At 33.5% G+C, this 14,753-nt stretch overlaps 1 protein-coding gene across 3 annotated transcripts in view; it reads right to left on the reverse strand.

Annotated features, from left to right (window-relative positions):
* The window catches only part of LOC116342887, a 30,538-nt gene extending 17,297 nt beyond the window's left edge, over positions 1–13,241 (reverse strand). For all 3 annotated transcript variants that reach the window (XM_031770678.1, XM_031770679.1, XM_031770677.1), the window contains exons 1-2: positions 13,117–13,241; positions 11,173–11,532 (exon numbers count right to left, since the gene is read on the reverse strand). The gene's annotated coding sequence lies outside the window, so the exon portion shown is untranslated. The remainder of the gene's footprint in view (positions 1–11,172; positions 11,533–13,116) is intronic.
* Between the last annotated feature and the right edge of the window lie 1,512 nt (positions 13,242–14,753).

A 14,753-nucleotide genomic window follows, 5' to 3' on the forward strand; every position in this document is an offset into this window, starting at 1 on the left:
AAGCTTACCGAATTTAGTCTTTTCATGTAAAAAAAACTCTATTATTTAACGTTAAATAACGTCAAATCAAAAATTTTCCATTTTTTCGGTTCTATTTTTATTTTTAAAAACCTACACCGATGAACAATTCGTGATAAAGTCAGTCAACAATACCCGTTTCTCAATTGCCAATTATGTATGTGTGTTGATTATAAAGATATCTCTAGAATAAACAAAAGAAAGCACCTGTTTTCTTTTGAAACGGTAAAATGAAGCAACACCGACATTGTTTTTGCCTAAAAAAGTACATTATCGCTTAATTGAATCGCTTTGGTCAAAAACATTGCCATGTCGGTACAATTACCTTCTTTCACTTGTTGCGTACAAACGAAAAACAAAAAAGAAAAACAAAAGCGAAAGAAATTCTGCTCGTTATAGCATGTGAAATCATATTCCAATGTGGGTCATAGATGTTATTCTCAAAACATGTGCGATATCGCATTTAGCTGACACATCTATACACAGAAAAATGTATGTTCACATTCAATTGTCTGGATTTCCAAATTTGTGTGTCGTACACAGAACTGGGTGAGGTAATTGCGTAAACAATGAACTATTTACATTAGACGAGTCGATCATCGATTGTATGTAACGAGAGTTTGTGTGCGTGCAGGGTACTGAGTCAGTACAGTAAACCGCATTGAATGCGTAGAAAATACACAAATGAATCACTTGAACGTCTAAGCGTGCGGTTGTTGTTGGTGTTGTTTTTTGCGCACAAATTTTAGTAAAGCGAATGAATGCACCTGAAATGAATCAAATGATGATGAAAGGGATATGGTTCCATTGAGTCATTTAAATGATTGGCTCATGCAACAATTAATGGAATGATGGTTTGTTTGTGTTTCGTCAACCGGCACTAATTACGATTGCATCGCGAATAAAAACGAATTTTGTTGCAAGCTCGTACACACGCAACGGAACGCAGTGTCCAACGAGCACGAAAAGACTCCACAAACAATTGTAATTCATTGATTAACGTTCGGTAACCGAGGTATTTGGCGAGAAAGTGTGGTTCATTAAAAGCAAACGCGATCCAAATAATTGTAATATCATTGTTTATTGTTTGCCCATGTGAAATAATCATCATCATTTATGTGTGCCAAACAAATATATTTATTCAAAGTTTTTTTTGGTGTATTTAGCAGTTCTTTTTTTTGTGAATGAATGTGATGCGATTTACACAGTGATAACAGTTTTGTTGGGCAGCGTATAATAATAGAGCACATTGTTTAGGTAAACTAAAAATAAAAAGGTAAACCTAAAGCAATAATTAAATTGCAAACAATTCACCAGAAATAACACTGTGAAAAGCCGCAGACTATTTGAATGGAAATCTATTTGGAACAATATTGGTCTAAATTGATTCCTATTCGAAATACAACAAAAAGTGAAGAAGAGAAATGCAATTAATTTACAAAATAAGCGGAAGATCACGTGAAAAAAAACCAGCATCTCTTTGACACATATGTGTGTGGGAAATGTAGTGAGCCGCCAACAAGCGCAATAATATTACTTTTGATCGTTTTTAAAACATGGATCTTCGTATGCACAGTGTCATAGAGATGGCTGTCGAGTGAATAGCATTAATCTCACAATGCTAGCAAACAAAGTGGAGACGTAAAATAAAAAAAGCGTTGTCGTTTCGATTTGAATCGTATTTCGAGCTGTTGGTGAAGTTGTTTTCATGCTGATAAAACAATCGCGTGAACAAATCAGAAATGCTTTTTATTTCTATTTACTTTATTCGTTTCATAGCTAAACAAAACGAGATGTCAGTGGTTCTTTTAAATCTGACATTAAACGAGAAGAAAATGAAAAAGTCAAAAGTCCAATCCTCTGTCGTACATATTGAATGTAAAATTACATTTTAGAATTTGAAAACACACACACATTTCACGATAGTAGCGATTGATTCCAGAGTGAGATTTAGTATTATAGTGAAGAAAACACGGAGGAAAAAACACATTGGAAAAGATTGGCAAAAAAACAACCAAGACACTGTTTAATGACAAGTATTTTCACCTATCTTCCGCTTTACATGCGATTAACGCGCATCGATTCACTCGATTCTCTTTCATTCTATTGTATTTCACAGACCATTTGCTCGTAGGCTGTGTATTCATTGTGTACGTGTGTAAGCTAATGCCATTTTCAACACAGCGAAACAAATGTCATTGGCTTTTTTCTTCATCGTTTTAGTGAGACAACAGATGGAAATAAACAATCTTTGAAAATCGACAATCTACTTTTATACTCCATTGGATATGTGCATTTAAATCGATTGCGATAATAAGAATTATTTAACATGTGGATTTGAAGAAAAGTCAATGATCGCATCATTGCAAAGAAGAAGAAAAAAGAAGAAGGGGCGTACAGAGAACAATTTAAAAGGAAACTCGCGCGATTTGTTTCCGCATTTACATTCTCAATGGTTGGATTTCATGCAAGATTAAAGCGCAACAGGTTGAAGTGAACAACAATGCCAAGGCGACACTCAACCGCGCTGTGTATTTCATTTTATTCAGACGAAGAAGAGCAAATCAAACAAATCGAAGATTGGATAAATCAAGCCATTTAATTCATGGGAAAAGTAATTTACGGTTAACGACGATTTAATTAAAAAGGAAAGACTTGATTTTATTACTGCATTTACTGTATTCAGAAACTGTTGTTTTTATTTTCTTCTCTTTTTTTAATTAAGCATCATCGACTCGAGAAATTATTATTCTTCTATCACATTATTGATTTTTAATGGTCATGATTGCTGCTATTCGAATGGACATTAAATTGGTTTCGTCGGTGAATCATATACGTTTGCACATTGTACCATGTTACACAATGTGTAATAGCTCTCTTTTTTTATATCGTAGATTCATTGAAACTTCGTTTTACAATCAGCGGTTCTACTGTTAGAAAGTGGATTTGATATTACTCTATGAAAAGAGACATGTAAGAGCTATTCATAATGTTCCAATATTTCGTTGAAACTTGACATTGGAACCGATACTATTATCAATTCGTATTGAACCGTAAACAAATTTTCTCATTTGATAAACAAACATTTGATAAAAGCTTTTTTTTCTTATAATTGCATGACATAATTCAACAACATCCAAAAATGATTAAAATAATAAAATCATTCTTTCGGAAGTAATTCAAAACCAACACTTATTATTGTAATTAAATTGATGCGTTCGATTGTTTCATCTTAGAAACAAAGTTAGTAATTGGTCGGAAATCTATAAAACAGACAGCTTAAGTTTCTCTGAACCATTCTTCAATTCGATGTATATTTTTTGTATCAACAAAGATACACATGTATAAACTGTATGAAAAACCGTTGGCAACAAATTATATTCCGAACGATTTAAGTATCACCTCCGTTTCGGATGTAGCATCGAAAAAATGCCGTTATAGGCATTTGATTTTGATTCACTTGGTCGATAGATTTGTTGAGTGCGTGCCCATTAATATGGCTAATTTTCTCGTCTAATTTTGCAATTTGTACACGCTGTGACTTATTTGGAAAGTATTTGAATGAATGCTAAAAACCACGAGAAAGGTAAAATTGGCCGTTCTGCTCCAATGTATTATTATTTGGTATCAAATAAGTGCACCTTTCAAAAACTTTCGATTGTCTTGTTCCAACACATTTCTACGGAATAGTTCTGCGTGGCGAATTTCATTTTTTAAATTAATTACCACCGATTACATTCATAGTTTTTGTGCAAAAGTGCTCGTTTCGCTTTTCACCTTAATATATGGGTCACCTAAACAATGATGCTATCATGATTTAAAAAAAAATTGGACCCACAATTTCGACGGAAGAACAGTAAAAAAAATTCTTCTTTTGATCTCATTATTTCTTTCAGAACTTTTCTCAGTGATGTTTTTGCTTTAAATCGCTTGCAGAGCTTCGACAATATACAGCAAAAAAGAGAAGAAACACATTTAATTGATATGTTGATGAGGAGATATGAAACGTGTACGTGCATTCGAACCGAACTTAATTAATATGTAACGAACGTAGAAAACAAACACCCAAAATTTGTAATTGAATTAAACAGAAGAGCATACAGTGATTAAATCACATGCAAATAAATACTTCTGACGAGCACACCCAATTTGGTACGATTCGCCTTTTAAAACAATGCGTTTCATCGATGACCCTTTTGCGTTTTTTTCGAGCCGATATTTATGTTCGATACGTGGCATTTTTTCCATACGTGTTTTTTTATCGGTTCACGGGCCAATTAAAGTTATTATTGAAGCGAGTATTTCGTCAGTACTAAATCGAATTTAAATTGAGCACAGAGTTCAAAAAAACTACCATTTCAGTTGCTGTGCCAAGCAGAGGCAGTATCAGCTTAAAATTAAACTTCGAAATCCTTGACGGCGCACGCAACCAATATTCAATTTTGGTGTTTCTCTCTTATTTTGGTCTTTTGAATGTGATGAAAAACCAAACCAGAGCCACTTTTTATACAAAACCTTTGTTCGGATCAAAGTATCAATTTGGCTTTCAATTTTGTGTAATTTTCAGTGGACTCCAGTATATGTTGGAATTTCCAATGCGAAGCGCAACAAAAAAACGTAATTCCAATGCATGTACGCAAACAAGAGGTAATTTTCAAGGTGATTTGGTTCTTCTCTTTGTTTTTTTTTTTTTATTATTTATGTGATGAAAAAGCGACCGAGAGTTGATACTATGTAGATGGGAGCGTGCATCAGTTGATTGACGTTACCAATCGGTGACAATCTTGATGAGCATGCATAATTTGAATTTCTCTTGTGATATTAAATTAATTAATAACATGTTTTATTGGGTTGAAAACGGAGATGACGACAATAAAGTCATGCCGCTGCTTCGTGCATAACATTTTATTACATAACCCAACGAAGCCGATCTTATTTTCTCGCATATGATTTTTCTGTGGGTGTCACATCACATTTTCGATCAGATACAGTTTTATTGCATAATTTTATTTTTGGTGCGATTACACAAAATAATAATAAAAAAAGAGACCAACTTGTTGCGCATTTCGAACGTTCGACATTCGAAGAACCGGTTTTCTAATGAGAAAATTCTCAAAACGGTGTGGTAATTAAATTGACTTATAAGCAAAATAACGGCAACTTTATGATTGATAAATCTCAATGCTGCAGTGAATGAAATAAACAGAAATTGTTGCAATTGGCAACTGGAAGACCGCTTTAGCCTATGAAATATATTCAATTGCAATGATGAAATAAAAGGTAAAGGCTTTTTATACATTTGTGTGATGTTATTCTATTGCCGGCAAACGTTAAGAATAAACGAGATAGAGAGAGAAAATGTTTCGTTTTCAATTTAGTATGCGATCAACTGGTGGAATGGTAAAGAACATGTTTTGTTAAAAATGGAAACTTGTAAAGTATTGCATTTAAACTGTGAATTCATTTTCCGCTCCAATCTATTTCACTTTGGTATGCATTGAAATGAAACTTGAGAAAATGCTCGAAATGGAAGTTAAGAGAAAACGAATTCGCAGGTAGCAAAATTTTTGATGTCACTTTTATCGAAATGAAAAATCCATTTTATGCAACGAAACAAAGCAAATGAATTTCGAATGTCCACTTTATTGTTCGTTGCGGGAGAAGCATAAAAACGAAAGATTTATTGAGATGAGGTTAGTGTCCAACTGCATATATATATATACGTGTATGCATATTCGAATGGAACCGACACATTCTTAAAATAAATGGTCTTTTTTTTTTCTTCGGCGAGTCCGGGCAACAAAAAACAAACTTGAATCGTATTATTATTTACAGATTGAATTTGCTTTGATAAAGCAAACATATTGAGCGATAAAGCGAGAAAAAAACCGAGACGGTCACCGTATGGCATAACAGCTTCGACAAATTAAGGTGTATCGTTAAGTTCATATGGTCGTCGCCAAACAACAAATGGAAAACATCAAAATGCAAACTTATATGTTAAATGTTGTTTGCTTTGCATTTTCGTCGACGCTCATAAAAACGATATTTTACAGCGATGGAGATTATATATATATAATTCTTTTTCGCGGCCGAGAAAAAAAATACAAACATGACATCAGCGCGCACAACGATGATTTCGAATGTTCGTTTCGCCATTCGAATTTTGTACAAAAAATGTTATTAATGATTGTGATTGTAATCGTCCAAATGGCGGATGTTCTTGCCCTTTAGTTCCATTAGTTTTCACGAATTTTTGGTAATCGTGTTGAAAAATTTTAATGGCCATTATTCATTTTTCTGCGCTGAAATGCTTTTAATGTGTTTTTCTTTTAATGTGTTTACACAATTATGCGACTCGAAAACAAATTCTACAATACATAAAAGAAGAATTTTCAAAGATGGTTTTTTTGCACAAAAAATCATTCTTTTCAAATACAATATACAAATAAAAGATGTTTCTTTAAAGCATTTGTGGCGAAATAATAACAAGAATCGATCGGTTTTGCGTGTGTGTTTGTTTCATTTTCAATGTCACATTGTTAAAGTGAGTCTGAGTTGTGTATTCTAAAATGGAAACATGACGATCAAAGCAATTCATTTGAAATTCGGTTTGTCATTGGTCGAAAACCGTTGCTTTGAATACAAATGAGATTTGATTTCATAAATTCACAAAACCCGCTCGAAATACCAGAAAATATCATACGTGCCATACCAAGTCCGAACTTAAAAATTTATTGAATCATTTTGCTTCCACTTCACATATTAAATGGAATGTTACTTGCCGTTTGATGTTATATTTTGAGCTATGCGAAATGATGATAAAAGAAAGTGTCTTTGTTCTGTTTGAGTATATGTGCGTTCTACTCGTAGAATATTCCATTGTGTTATTTTAAGATTAGATACGTGACATGCTTTTGTAGTTCTTTATAAAAGTGACTAAGATTTTAAGATTTCTCGGATTAAATGAATTCAGGTAGATGTTAAATGATTTTTGTTACATATAATGTGACTAAATGAATAAAAAATTTGTTTGTGTTTAAAGTAGTTTTAGCAGAAAATGTTAAAAAAGATTATTATCTAGATTCGTAATAACATGCAAAATACTGATGACGCACGATTCTCGCGCTTCGAAATTATACCGCGTTTACCGCACATGCTATACCCATACAATACTACTGGCTATCGATTTTTATATCACAAACATTGACTAATAGAAAATTGTTGAATAAAAAATATATTTTTTCTATCAGATCCTTCTTTTATCGAATCGTATTGTACCCAATCAGTTTTAAGTAAACATGTTTCAGCATCTGATATTTTGTTTAAACCGAATTTCATTGATTATTTTCTATCAAATTAGAGCTTTATAATTTACTTCATTACATTTAAATCTTATAAAATTAACATTGATCATGCAATACTTTTGGGTATCAAATTCGTAATAACGCGAGTACTTGAACTTTTTTTTAATTATGTGCGATGAGTCAGATTGGCTAAGATGCTAAGCTCTTCCTTCTTTAAAGTTAAGTATTTAATCCATATCAATCTTTGACATATTCGTTGATGTTAGTCAATTGAAGATTAGTCTGCTTTTTGGAGTTTTTGGAGTTTCTTTGTGATAATTTCCAATATGTATAGCAGTAATGTGCGAAGGGGGGGGTAGGGGTTGTAAAAAATTTTTTCGCGAAAATTATTCGAATTTGCTAGGGTTTTTCATGAAAAAAGTGAAGACCTTTTTTTTTTTGTTTAGCTCATCAATGTAGAAAATTGAGGAGAATTCTTTAAATTTGCTAGGGTTTTTGGTTCAGAGAGATTTTTTTCCGATTTGCTAAGGTTTTTCGCGGAGAAAATTCTTTCGATTTGCTAGGGATTTTCGCCTCAAAAAGTGACTTCCAAAAAAAAAAAAAAAAAAAACGAAAATTTGTTTGATTTGCTAGAGAATTTTTGGTTTTTGAAAAATCACCCCCCCCCCTCCTGTAAAATGTAGCTCGCACATTACTGATATATAGTGTAATTATTTGAAAATAGAGCCGACATATAAAAAGCTTACAACAACTTAATCACATGAAAAAATCATTTAAAAATCATGTTCCTACGTTAATTTCTTTTGAGGCTCGAAAATGATTACGTTGCATAAAAAAATGCCAATCAAAAAACAGACTTTTCCACCAAAGAGTATGTAGTGATGTACCTTCGACCTGTCTAAAGTTACGAAATGCAATCTACAGACGATTGTATTATTTTTAATTAGTTTTTTAAACGGCTTAAACCCTCAGCCTAGTCCGCATCTCTAGAAAAATGCATAAAATTCCAAACCAAAAATGCGATAAATGAACAAAATCAAATATGTGGTTTTTGTTTTCATTTTCTTCGCCAAAGAAAAACAAAACTCATTTGTGTTGATTGATTACAACGTGTAATGAAAACCAAAAAAACCGCACTCATCAATTGTTGTCGCATTGAGAAGCGATGCAATCAGAACCTCATGAGGCAATAAATCTGCAGTTTTGCGTTTGGTGCGCACACCAGAGTCTGACGCCGTGAAAAATATTTTGCAATTTACGACCATTGCAAAAGAATTAAAATGTAAAAGAGAAAGGATTTTGTGTTGGTCATTTTTTGATAAATGATGATGGTGTATATTTATAATAATTTATCGGATATCGGCCACGTAAACGTGTAAACAACGCAATTGCATGAAAATTAATACGATTAGTGTATAATGATGGAGAATGCAGATTCAAAATAATCTTCGACTTGAGAATTTGCGGCTTATTTTTTTTTGGCCTGGGTGACTACGATGGTACTTTTATTGATCCGGTTTGATTTAATGTTCATAAAGACGTCTCTTAAATGATTTTATTAGCCAAAATTCAACCAATGCATGATAGAAAACCAGAGATAGAGAATGTGAAGACAACAATAAAGATTCTCATTTCACTGCAACGGTTTAATGTTTGGCATAAATGTTTTTAGAAGCGGCATATTTTTAGCTAAGCTATTATGCACACAAAATAGCCAAGGGCTTATTAATATTTTAGTGCCGTTTTTGCCGACTTAAAAGAATCATCTTTTAGCAAAGGTTTTCCTATACAAATTAATTCTCGCCAAGAACCTGGCTACGAGACTGGTTCGACTGAAAAATTGGACATGTTTTCAAGCGAACTCTTTTTTATTGTTCGAGCGAAAGATGCAGAACTTGCCGCATTTGCTCGCGTCGCGTGTGTCTGTGTCGGTGTTTGTGTGTGATGAGTCAAACGACTCTTTCAGGTAGCAATCAAGCTGTCAGAAAGAAAGCGTGACCGTGTGATGCTGTTGCTAGCGACGTCAATACAAAATATGTCTGAAAGAACGTTAATGAGAATGTGACTAACGTAAATCTGTTGAGCAATCGGTTGGAAAATTGCTGTTTTCTTGTTGTTTGCCGATGTTTCTTCACTTGTCTGTTTGCCGACATCTCTTTTCTCTTCATTTTTCAATCAACATGGTAATTATTTCATAAGTTTTACCGGACATTACTTATAGGATAATATGTGAATGAATACAAATCAATCATAAGCTGCGCGCACAAATAAACTGTTAAAATTGAAGTGAGAAAGAGATAGAAGGCATACGACACCTGAGAATCGATTTTGAAATGCCTATGAAATTATTCTAACTTCAATTTTAACGGTGTAATCTAAATCAGTTTTACAGTAAATTCTTTGCGTTTATCTCAACAAAGAATTGGACCAAATTTCATGGTAAATTTGTGTTAATGCCGGCAAATTGCTCGATTCTAATTTGCATGAAACTGGTCAAACAATTCCGTTTTTTGTTCGCCCATTTATATGCCTTCTTTTGTGAATTTGCATTTATCGCAATTCAATTGAATCGATTCGGTAAAAATTTGTGAAAAGAAATGCGAAACAAATTGTTACCCATGCTTTTATTAAAATTACCACGATTTACATTCATTTTGAAAAAAATATCCGAAAATTTTAAACTTTATTAAATTATTTCCAGCCTGAATTTAAATTGATTTTCGTTACCATTGCTCATAAGGTACTTGAATCTTCTAACGGAATTTTTATTCAATTTAAAATGTGATTTTTCGCTGTTTGTGATTGAGAGCATTGTTCATTTTAATCAAGCAAAAACAACCTAATTAATTCAAGTGACCGACGACGGATTGAGTTGCCTATCAAGTACACACACACTCGCGAAAAAAGCAAATACTTCACATACGCAAATAGAGTTGGTGTTAAAAATGACAATCAAATTGCCACTTGTGCGTGTTTATCTAGCTGAATAGTGTCAAGTCAAAAATCGTTTAATAGTTTTAAGAATCAAGAATCTTTCAATGGTGTCTGCTGTCTTTTGTATATTTATTTGTATGTGTCTTGTTGATGTCGTTTTGAATTGAAAAAAAAAAATGAAACTAAAAGACAAAGGCACTCAGAGATCGTTGTTGGATGTAGAGTGTGGGTAAGCTACTGACCTTTGTATGAATTGAATAAAAAAACGAGTCAACTTTTGTAAAATGTATATTTTACCTCTCTTGTTTCGTTCGCATTTCAATGGGCAATAGCATTTTTGTTTCAGCGAATTTGCGTAAATAGCATTGAAACATAAAACCCACGGAAAATTTACAAGAATGGACTCGATTGCTATATTATAAAGTAGTATTTTTTTTCTCTCTCTCTCTCGATGTATATTGTGTGCTGCAAGTACGTGTAGAAAAACAAAATTGTATGATCACCTTTTTGGTGCGTTCACAATATGATTTCATTTTTGAGTGTGGTGTTTAGCGTGGGTCTGCATACAGTTTGTGGTATTATTTGAAAGAGTCAACAGTACAAGCGATGGCATATAGAAAAATCTAGTCAAAACGACCACACGATTGCTGCATTATAACGAACAAAATATCGTAAAGTCATGTGTTTTTATATATGATGTGCTTCAATTTCTAAGTGTAAATTTGGCACATCAAACTGATCCATAACCACACATACATCGATGCAATGAAGACAAGAATAAAATGCTTAAGAAATTGGACAAAAATTTGAATACGAAATAGCAAAACGACCAGAGAAAAAAAAGCCACTCGTTTTATATGAAATGAACGTTGGCGTTATAAATCTAAAGTGCTATTGTAGCGAATGACCTTACCTTTCTGTCTTTCGAGTGTGGAGAAAACCAAAAAAAACGTCGCGCTAATGAGTCATTTACTCGAACAATTCTGCAAGCTTCAATACAGTTCGAAACGCTAACCAATTTGGTGTTCGAAATTAGTAACACTTCTCCAAAAATTAAAATATTTATTTATGCCCGTTTCTTTTTTGTCTTTCGTTTTATTCGGCAAATTCGTGTTCGGTAAAATAGCACTTTTTTCGTTATTTTATTGGAATCGCAGTCGGCGGCAAATGTTCATAATTCTTTAAATTTTTATTTTTCTTTTTAAATAAAAAAAATCGCACTTTATGTGTTATTTGCTTTTATCTTTATTCGGGATCCACTGCATTTGATTCACTTTAAAATGACCATAAAAGAAAGAAACAAATATAAATTAGTTGAAAAAAAAAATCGACGGCATTTCATTTGTGTTTGTAAGTTTTATGGTATTTGATCATGCGATCAAATATCATAAAAATCATTGTACATTTTAAATTGAAAACTGAGAAGAGAAACTGAAAACAAAACAACATCAGAACGTGTCTCAAGGTAGAGCCTCGAAATCATTGAAGCATAACCGTAACATACAATTGAAAACGGGTGGACGACGCATCGTCAGGTGAATATTTCACAAGTGCATGACATTGCCGGAGTCGAAGAAAGAAGATGTAACAGATAAACGAATTTTGCTCAAAGGGACTTTTTTTTTAAAAAGAAGAAGAAAAGGTATTGCACCATACACAGCATGAGCAATTGTGATGATGCGAACGCGCGTTTTTTTTTCTCATTGTGGAAAATTGGTATACAGCATGTGAATGCTGAAAGCGTCACCAAAATGAGTACAAATGAGTAAAGTGAGTGTATATGATCGGTTCGCTTGCTTATTTCATTCATTCACTTTTTTCCGTTGTTCAAAACATTTGTTGCCCATATCGTTTCTTAAGTCTCACTTTATTATGCAATATGTCATAACCATTTCGGTGTTACTACACACATATACACTTTAAATGAACGCTTGCCAGCTCTCGATCGATTTTAGCGCGTAACGAAAAATAAGAGAAACCATATGATACTTTTTTTCGGCAACAATTGTTACGAAACGCTCACATATTCGTCGTGTATCGTCCGATTTATCTTTTTCGACCATTCGCTTCATCTCTTTGAAGGTATATGCATAATGTTTTCGGTGTGTGGTTTTTCTAAAGTGTTTATTTTCATTTCGAATTGCTATGTAGATTTTTTTTCTACTCTTGTTGTTTTGGTGGTCTCGTGTAAACGGGAGCAAATGCCAAATAAATATTACGCGCAGGTATTACAATAGATTTCTAATGTATGTTAATTTGTTTTTCTTTGTAATTTTTAAATTCAGCCAAAACAAACACACATTTGCTTGATGTAAGTGTGTGAATAAATGAAAATTATGCACGACATTTCGAATTTGTTTTTTAATTAAACATTTTTTTTTCGGGAAGATTGATGAATTTGAAAGTGAAACGTTGATCGACCGATGCATTGTCGATGGTCAAGTAAAAGTCCATGATTTCGAAAGTGCTCTACATGCGACACTGAATATTAATAGTAATTTTAATTATTGATCGATTTTAACGGAAATTATTCTTTTCTTTCATTTCAATTTAATTTCTTCTAAATTCACTTTTTTCAATTCACAAACAGTTTTTTTGGCACAATTAATTTTTTTTGCTTTGGGAATTTCATGTAAGGTGAGTTTCGTGATGTCTTGATTAATGGAACTGAACATAGTAATTTAACACTTTTGTTGGATATAAAACTTTTAATTAAATTAGATTCTCAATCTAGTCGACGATTTAACCAATTACACTGTCAAAAAAATCCAACCGCAGACCAAGCCAAAAAATCATTTATCATTCACCACAAGACAAAAAATATAAATAACAACAAATAACCTCCATTAAAACTAACCAATTCAAATGTAGCTGAATTACAACACTCTTCTATATGGTAAAATCGTGTCTTGCACAAAACAATCGAGCAATTCAAAAAGTTCAACAGCACACGTATATTTTGTGCGCTCTGCACTGTTTGAATACCTGTACTCTACTGTCGATTTCAATGTTTTTTTCTCTACGAAAAACCATACACAATACTCTCGTTTGCGCGCGGTTTCGCTTCACTTCGAACGAATACCGAAAAAAAAAAAACGCTGGAAACGTAAACGTGAACAGTGAACACAAGCTTGCACGCTATATTTGTTGTTGTGCTTGTATTCTGTTTTGTTTATTCGCTCTATTCATATGGTATAGTTCGAGATAATACCATATACACAATTTGGTATTCGTTTAAATGACGCGATGACGTCACACAGGTGGAAAGACTCACTCGATCGATGTGCTTCTACACATACAATGGCGCATAGCTCTTTTGTGGTGTGATCGCGTGCAGAATACGAGACAGCGGTAAGATGATGTATTCACACCGTACAACACGCATAGAGATAGATACATCGAGAAAAAGAGACAATTGATATGAATACATTACCGTCCGAAAGTTTGTTCACGGCCGCTTTATTTTCTTCGCATTTTTCTCATCAATGAGATGTTTAAAATTCAAAACGTATTTCTATCGTGGCAACCAAACATTTGGCCGACAGTGTATAACAAAAGGGGAAAATAGATACAGCGAATGAATATTATATTCAGCACACGAAACAGATACGGGCGCAAACGGCAACTGAAGTCACGGCAGCTGGTGCTGCGGTATGCTGGCAAATGAATTGTTATTATTATCATTTTTCTAGCTGAATTTCGATCCGTTGATCGATGCGGCGGTGAATCGAATGGAGAGCGATAATATTCGCTCATTTTGCCAGTGTTTCACTGGTGTCAGTTAAAAACATCTTATTACAATCGCAATTACGAGACGCTAAATGTGTTTCTATTCTCTGGTCCGGTTGTGAGAGACTGATCGTGAAACACCGCACACGCTATTAATCAATCGATGATGATTCGACAGCGAACGAAAGAGCGAGAAATCGAACAATTCGCTAACCCATACACGGTTCGATATCTTATGGTAATGCAATGCCCGTTCAAGTCATTTACCGCAATACAATGCACTTAAAGCAAACTGTTCATTGCACGTATCTTTTATGCACCATTGAAGCTGGAGATGAATTGAATTTCATTTTGCATCGCTCAAAAAAAAAGCCACACGATTTTATGGTTGAAGAGTATTTAATCGGAATTATTTGTTCTAAGTAAAAACAGTTTTTCTATTTTTCATACAACATTCATCTCTTTGTTGCGTGCGACTAGAGAGATGCGCTATTCTTGTACGGTGTGTGGATTGAATTGTGATGCAATGCGCACACACCATTGCAATCGAAAGAGAAAGAATTTCTGCATCAGCCAATTAAAGGTCATTACGATTGTATAATGTGAATCGAATATCTTCGTTTCAGCGGATGTTGTTGTTTCAAGCAAGAGAGACAAAGAGAGTCTTCTGTCTGAGTTTGAGCACTTATTTTATGAGACGATAAGCTTTGTAATATAGATCACCACAGTTCACACAATTTTGTACGGAAAACTTGTGTTTCACGT

This window comes from Contarinia nasturtii, unplaced genomic scaffold (genome assembly GCF_009176525.2).
Source record: "Contarinia nasturtii isolate CC-2019 unplaced genomic scaffold, AAFC_CNas_1.1 Cnas_scaffold_928, whole genome shotgun sequence".
In the NCBI taxonomy this organism is placed as follows: Eukaryota; Metazoa; Arthropoda; class Insecta; order Diptera; family Cecidomyiidae; genus Contarinia; species Contarinia nasturtii.